Source organism: Prionailurus bengalensis, chromosome X, assembly GCF_016509475.1.
Source record: "Prionailurus bengalensis isolate Pbe53 chromosome X, Fcat_Pben_1.1_paternal_pri, whole genome shotgun sequence".
Classification (NCBI taxonomy): domain Eukaryota; kingdom Metazoa; phylum Chordata; class Mammalia; order Carnivora; family Felidae; genus Prionailurus; species Prionailurus bengalensis.
Window position 1 is genome coordinate 45,657,989 of NC_057361.1, and position 6,589 is coordinate 45,664,577.

The following is a 6,589-nucleotide window of genomic DNA, read 5'->3' on the forward strand; positions in this document are numbered from 1 at the left end:
GCCTGCTGCTATGCAGCCTGCGAGTTCACTAGATGAAGTCTTGAGAGCACTGCTGCCCACCCTAGGTGTCCTTATGATGGGCCAACCTCTTCTCTTTCTTTCTCTCATTCATCATGGGTATCTCATTTTAAGCAGCAAGTGAAGTAATTTAACGACTGAGAAGAAAGTTTTTTGTGTGTCATTAGTACAAACACCTCAAAACCTGCAGGAGTTACCATGGGGCACACGTGTTCCTGTGGGTTTAAAGGGAGATTATCCAGGAACCCTCCCCCGCCCCAGTGATACCCTTTCAGTAACCCACAACAAAGCAACAACAGGTGTCAGGTGACCTTTTATTCGGCATTCCATAACATTAATGAGAGCCCCTCTTAATAGGTGTGTGGTGCTCTTGTACAAGCTGGTCACGTAGCACTTATCTGGGGAGTGAGAGAATACAAACCAACCAACCAACCAACCAAGGAATAAGCAAATTAGTGGGCTGTTAGGAAGAAAATAACCCAGGTCCTAGGCCAGGAACAACCTACTTTACACAAGGTGGTCACGGAGAGCCTCTCTGAGGAGGCAATAATGGAGCAGAAACCAGAAGGTTAGAAGGAACCCACCATGTAAGGATCCAGGGAGAGACTCTTCCAGGCAGAGACAACTGTGATCACCAATGTCCTAAGGAGGGAAGAAGCATGTGCAAGGAACGGGAGTAGGCCAGAGTTACTGCCGTGAAGACAAGAGATGAGCAGTTTATTTGGATACGAAAACAGTAGCAGTAGATGAGCACAGAACGGGATGGATACAGGATGTTTTCAGAAGATCGAATCCAGAGGACGTGGTGCTGGGTTGCAGTGGAGACCAAAGGAACACGTCACATGAAGAGGCGTGCTTGGGACATGTTAAGTGTCTGCTCCCTTCTGGTCATCCAGCAAAGACACAGACAAATGTGGATCTCAGGGGACAGGTTGATGCGTGAGGTACGAACGTGGGAGGTCCCGTTGTGTCCATGCTCTGTGCTGGCACCAAGGATGAAACAACCCACAGAGAGAGTGTAGATGGGAAGGGCCCTGTTAAAAGCCCTGTGGAATAGGGAGTGAGCAATAAACACTGACAAGGAGCACAGTGGCCACTGGGGTTGCGAGAACATCACCCAAAGAGTAAATTTTCAAATAGGCCAAAATACAAATTAGAAGAAAGGGAGGGAGGGACATTTTCAAGAACCAGGCAATTGTTAAGTGTACCAGAGCTATCTGAGAGGTACAGTAGGTTGAGGAGAGGACATCGTCAAAGGGATTCACTGGTGCCCTTGACAGCTGTTTTCATTTGGGGGGCAGGCTGATAGAAGCTGGACTGGAGAAGTTAGCAAAAAAAAAAAAAAAAAAAAAAGTTACAGAACAAGGGAAGACTTGCTGTTTACAGCAAGCGAAATGTGGCAGTGTCTCAGAAAGATATGGGATAAGGGATGGCTTTACGTTTTACTGCCTCTTGTGTCATAGATAACAGAATGATGGAGAAATAAATGGATAGGTGATCATTGGAATCATTGCAAAGTCCTACTCCTCCTCCAGAAGATGGGCATGGGATCCAGGTGAAGGGCCTGGCCTCAGGTAGGATAAGGTCCTTTATTCCACAGGGATAGCAGAGATACAGGTGCAGATCAGGTGTTGCTGTGAAGTGGTGAGAGTTCCTGTCTGATAACTGCTCTTTTTTCTTTTCTTCTTCTTCTTCTTCTTCTTCTTCTTCTTCTTTTTAACGTATTACCATTGAACTTCTTGAGAAGCGTGGGTCATGGAGCACTAGAAGGTTACTGCAGATAGAGAAAAGATACAGGTCAGGAGGTTGCAGGATTTCGTCTTTATTAGGGTGTACCAGGAGAGGAGAGAGGAAGGAGCAAAGACCTGTTTTGCGCGGGACAATTTATAGCCCCTTAAGCTGGCCTAATAGAATGTGGCATGACCTAGTGGCCATGGAACCGGGGGTTCCCTAAAGGGCTTAATGCCTAGGCTGTAGACGCAGTAGAGGGAGGGGGCTGGAGAACAGGCCTTTTGGGGGTGATGAGAGAGAGGAATGCTAGACAGCGACTCCAGGGAGGGGAGCGGGGTTCCTGATGTCCAGGGTCCAAGGCAGGTCCACGGGCAGCTGGATATTCGTGTTGGGGAGAACAACCCTGAGGACGGAGAGGACCGGGGGTGGCCGGTTCGTCTTCTAGGGCCTTGATAGGCCTGGAGGCAGCAGGGGAGGGAGGGCTGAGAGGAGGATAGCAACTGTGCCTTGGGACCAACGTTCACAGGCTGGAGTGGGCAGAACAATGACCAGGGGATTCGGACACGCCTCGCCCAAAGGACGGTCTGAGAGTCCGGGGATCGAGGAATAGCAGCCGGATAACAGGGGTTTGGGGCCTTGGACGAGTATGGAAACCGTCTTCAGAGCTGGGCACACAGACTGGCAAGGACCTCACTCAGTCGCCGGAACCAGGCTCAGACCCTCACAATTGGAACGCATCCCGAAGCCCTGCCTTTTCCTCTACCGGGCGCCGGAACTTCCGGACGCGGGCCTTCCTGCTTCTGTTGGCTTAGTTCCGGGGCGGGACCATAGAAGGCTATTGTGCCGAAGACCGTTCGGCCGGGCCACTTCGATTGTACCGCAGCCTTCGCTCCCCCTCAGCAGCATTCCTCTTTGCCACCTCAGCTATGATCTGCAGGGCTCTTTACAGGCGAACAGAGGAAACGATGGATTTTCCTTTGTGATGTGTGTCGTTCCGTTTCTCTGGCCAGTAGGTGGCAGTGTTGCGCACTGTACCAGTTCGGACCACCTCTTCCCCCGCCTTCCGAGTTTGAAAAAACTCAGAGCTGCCTTCTTTTTAAAACAACAACAACAACAACAACAACAACAACAACAACAAAACAAAAACAGGACCTTCCTTTTACGCATGCGCGCTTTTGGCTGCCCTGGCTGGAAATAGGTTTTTTCTACGTGTTAGGGACCCAATAAAACATGCAGCCCTGGCATAAAATCTTTCTACCTTTCAACTTGCTTTTCTTAAACTGCTGCCGAGGTTCTTCACCAACTTGGATGTCTGCGTCTCTAAGTCGTCTGCTTTTTGGCTTTTCTCCACACGTAGTGATTACCAGGCGCGGAGGGGAAGCGGTACTGGCGGGGGGGGGGGGGGGTTCTTAATTAAAGAGTACAAAGATACAGGTCGGATGATGAAAATTTTGGAAATGGATGATACTGGCGATAGTTGCACAACAGTGTGAACTTCCTGATGGAACCAATCGATGCTCATTTAAACATGCTTAACATGGTACATTTTATGTGATCGGTTTTAGTACCACAAAAGGGAGAGGACACAGGTGACATAGGATAGAGTTTGTCCTAAATAAGTAGTTACACAAATAGGTGGAAATGAAATGCGGATTTCAAATAAGCCGTGAAAGAACCGGTAGATAACTACTGAAAAGGTACATTGCCCCTCTTGCCTTGCTTGATCTGGGTTGGCCTGCATTCCCTCCTCATTGTCTCATCAGGTCTCCCCCTTGGTACCTATTGCCTCAGTCAGTGTGCTGCTCTGGGCTGGAAGCAGTGCTCCTCTGTATCCACGTGTGCGTGTGTAACAAGCACATTTACTGACAGTCAGGACCCTTTCTCTATGGGTGGCCTCCCACGATACATCCTGTGGTTTAGTTTCTACTCCCTTTTGTGGCTTGGGCTTTTTTCCTCTTGAGTCAGATGGATGAAGCTTCAGTTACCCTGGTAACCATTTTTCTCTTTTTAAATCATCTCAACGTCTCATCACAAAAAGACAAGGAGAGGGAGACAAGTGCTTTCCCATCTATCCTGGACCTTCAGGCAAGCTGACGCCTGAGACTGAGTGACCCAGTGAGGAGCTGCAGAAGAATGTTGCCATGACAACAGAATGGCTCACCCCCTTCCAGCACACAGCCCCTTCTCCCTCCCTCTCACTGCCTGATAGATCTCACTTCAGAATGGGAATGTGCTTTGGCTAGGACTGAAGGGATGGGTGTATCGTAGAGGATGGAAGGAGAGAGGTATAATCCTGAGATGCCTTCAGAAGGAACTGGGGGAGGAACCACAGCCCCCCAAAAAAGCATCCTGCACAACAGTGAGGTCCCAGAAGGCTACGGAAGCAATGAAAGCAGAGTAGCTCTAATGTGTTTGTGATTTTCTCCAGCCCTAAAGGATGCTACAGCATTTTATGCATGGCTCAGGCCCTGGAAAAAGGGGCCTGTGTTGTTAAAGGAGAATGGAGCCTGGCATCACTCGTGGAGGGCATGACAGACTTGAGAAGGACCTGCTCACCTCAGTGACAGCTCTTATGAGTTACTCCGCTGTGTCTGTCTGGTCTGCTCTTCCTTCTGTGCTCTGCTTTGGGGGTCCATTTCTGGGACATGAAACGTTGTCCTAGTTAAAGGAGAGGACAAGGCAAGGATGCCCCATCCTCCTCTAACATGGACTGATTGGAGGGTGGACAGAGCAGGGGCCTGTGGGGATGGTGAGCTGGGATCACAGATTCACCAGTGCTCCTCAGACCACAAGGGCACGGTGGGTAATTGATTCTCTCTGGCTGATGTGATCTTCATGATTATTCACTCTCAGGACTACACAGAAAAGGAGCAAAAACCCCACTGAATTCATTGATGATCTGCTAAGCATCTTTGATATCAATCATGTGACTGGTCTAGCTGAGGAAGTGCTCAGTCGCTCAGATTTCCACCACACCTTCCTTCTTGCCTCCAAGTGGGGAAGGTGTATGTGTGGCTTACAAGTCTCCCCGGGTGGTGCTGGGATGGGGTGTATGAAATCCTTATGTTGCTCACAGTGTCCCGGGTGGTTTCTGAGGGAAGGAGGACTCTTGTGTCCCTGGTCCACCTGGTGAAGTGACCTGCACCACCTTGCATGTGGCTGGTGAAACCTGCTTTTTCCTCTCTCCTCTTGGCCAGTACCTGCTGCTTCCTGGCTGACCCAGCCTCAGCTCACCTGTGTTGGCATGTGGAGACCTCTTGGATTCTTGGTCTCAACGTCCATCACTTCTGTGGGAAGGGCTGTTGCTCCACAGCCTCAGCTGCAGGGTCTAGTCCTTTGCCTATTTAGACCTCATTCATGGACCCTTTCATGTGGCCTCAGTCACTTTCCACATTTCCTCTACTGGGAATGCAGCCCCTGAGGTGAGACAGCACAGCGGGAGCCAAGATCAGCTCCAGAAAGCTAAGTTCCTAAACTTCAGCCATCCCTCTGCCCAAAGAGACTGCTGGGTCAGCCTGCAAAGTGAACTCCTCTGAGTCCCAAACGCAAATCGGTGCAAAATCCTTTCCTCCACTTGTCTGATACATCTCACTTGTCCCCTCCCATTCAGGGGAGTCTGACCTGAGAGCCTTACCTCCATCGGCCACCTCTTTGTGTCATGTACTCCTCCAATACTGGGAGACAACATTCATCTTTGCTTGACCTTCATGCTGACAAGACTCGTATATAGTATATCCAGATCCCAAAGGGAAAGCTTTAGGATTTGCTTTTTTTGTTTCTTATTTTTATTAAGCAAAAAGGGATTGGCTAGCTGAGAAAGAAACATAAAAGAGAGGATTACCAATCATGAACCCTTGTGCCATCGTCAGCAGGGACGATCCATAAAAATAAACTCAGAGTTCGAAGACAGACACCATGTTTTAAAAGGTTCCTAGGAGATGCTTGTCAGCAATTGTAACGTCAGTACCCAGAGAGCTTCAATCCTAAGTCTTCTGCTCCCACCAGTGCCTGGTAACTATTAAGGATACTCAGGCAGCAGAGATGAACTTACCCAAAGCCTGTGATGTCTTCCAGGAGTTCTGGGGCAAACCCGGGTGTGTCTTCCTAGGTGACCAGTCCAGGAGTATCTTGGAGGTTTGGCAACCTTTTTTCCAGTCTCCTATTTACCACATAATCAATTAAAAGAGCAGCACTTGGGGCGCCTAGGCGGCTCAGTTAGTTAAGCTTCTTACTTGGGCTGAGGTCATGATCTCAGGTTTGTGTGTTTGAGTCCTGCATGGGGCTTTAGGGCTCTGTGCTGACAGCTCAGAACCTGGAGACTGCTTCGGAATCCTTTTCTCCCTCTCTCTGGTCCTCCCCTGCTGGCGCTCTATCTCTGTCTCTCAAAAATAAATAAACATTTTTTTTTTTTAAAGCACTTGAGATTGGCTCAATACGTTAATCTTTCAAAAACAAAACTTTTCTCATTACGTGGGGATGAGGGGAGCACAATCTACACTGAAGTAACCCTGTGGCCCTCAAACTGGTGGCTCTCAAAAGGGCTGACAGCTGTGGCTGTACAGGCATTCCAGGGAGGGAGCTGGAGAACAGGGCGTCCTGTTTGTGGTGATGAGAGAGGAGAATGCTAGATAGTCACACCAGCGAGGGGAGCAGGGTCTCCAGAAGTCCAGGGCACAGGGGAGGTCCGAGGACAGCGGGATGCCCGGGTTGGGAAGAACTACACTAAAGACGGAGATGACCCGGGTGGCCGGTTTGTCTCCTGGAGGCTGACAGGACTACAGCAACTGTGCCACGGGAAGAACGTGTACGCAGGCCGGAGTGGGCAGAACAATGACCAGGG

The 6,589-nt window shown here is 49.6% G+C and overlaps 1 long non-coding RNA gene across 3 annotated transcripts; it reads right to left on the reverse strand.

Moving 5' to 3' along the window:
* Window positions 1-318: 318 nt before the first annotated feature.
* LOC122476995 lies at window positions 319-5,069 on the reverse strand. 3 transcript variants are annotated; one of them, XR_006295644.1, is made up of 3 exons: window positions 4,306-5,069; window positions 3,008-3,157; window positions 319-2,841 (listed from the first exon to the last, which is right to left on the reverse strand). It is a non-coding gene; the product is annotated as an uncharacterized LOC122476995 (long non-coding RNA). The 3 variants fall into 3 exon arrangements; XR_006295643.1 differs by lacking the exon at window positions 4,306-5,069 and adding an exon at window positions 3,529-3,958; XR_006295642.1 differs by lacking the exon at window positions 4,306-5,069 and having other exon boundaries at window positions 3,008-3,962.
* Window positions 5,070-6,589: the final 1,520 nt, after the last annotated feature.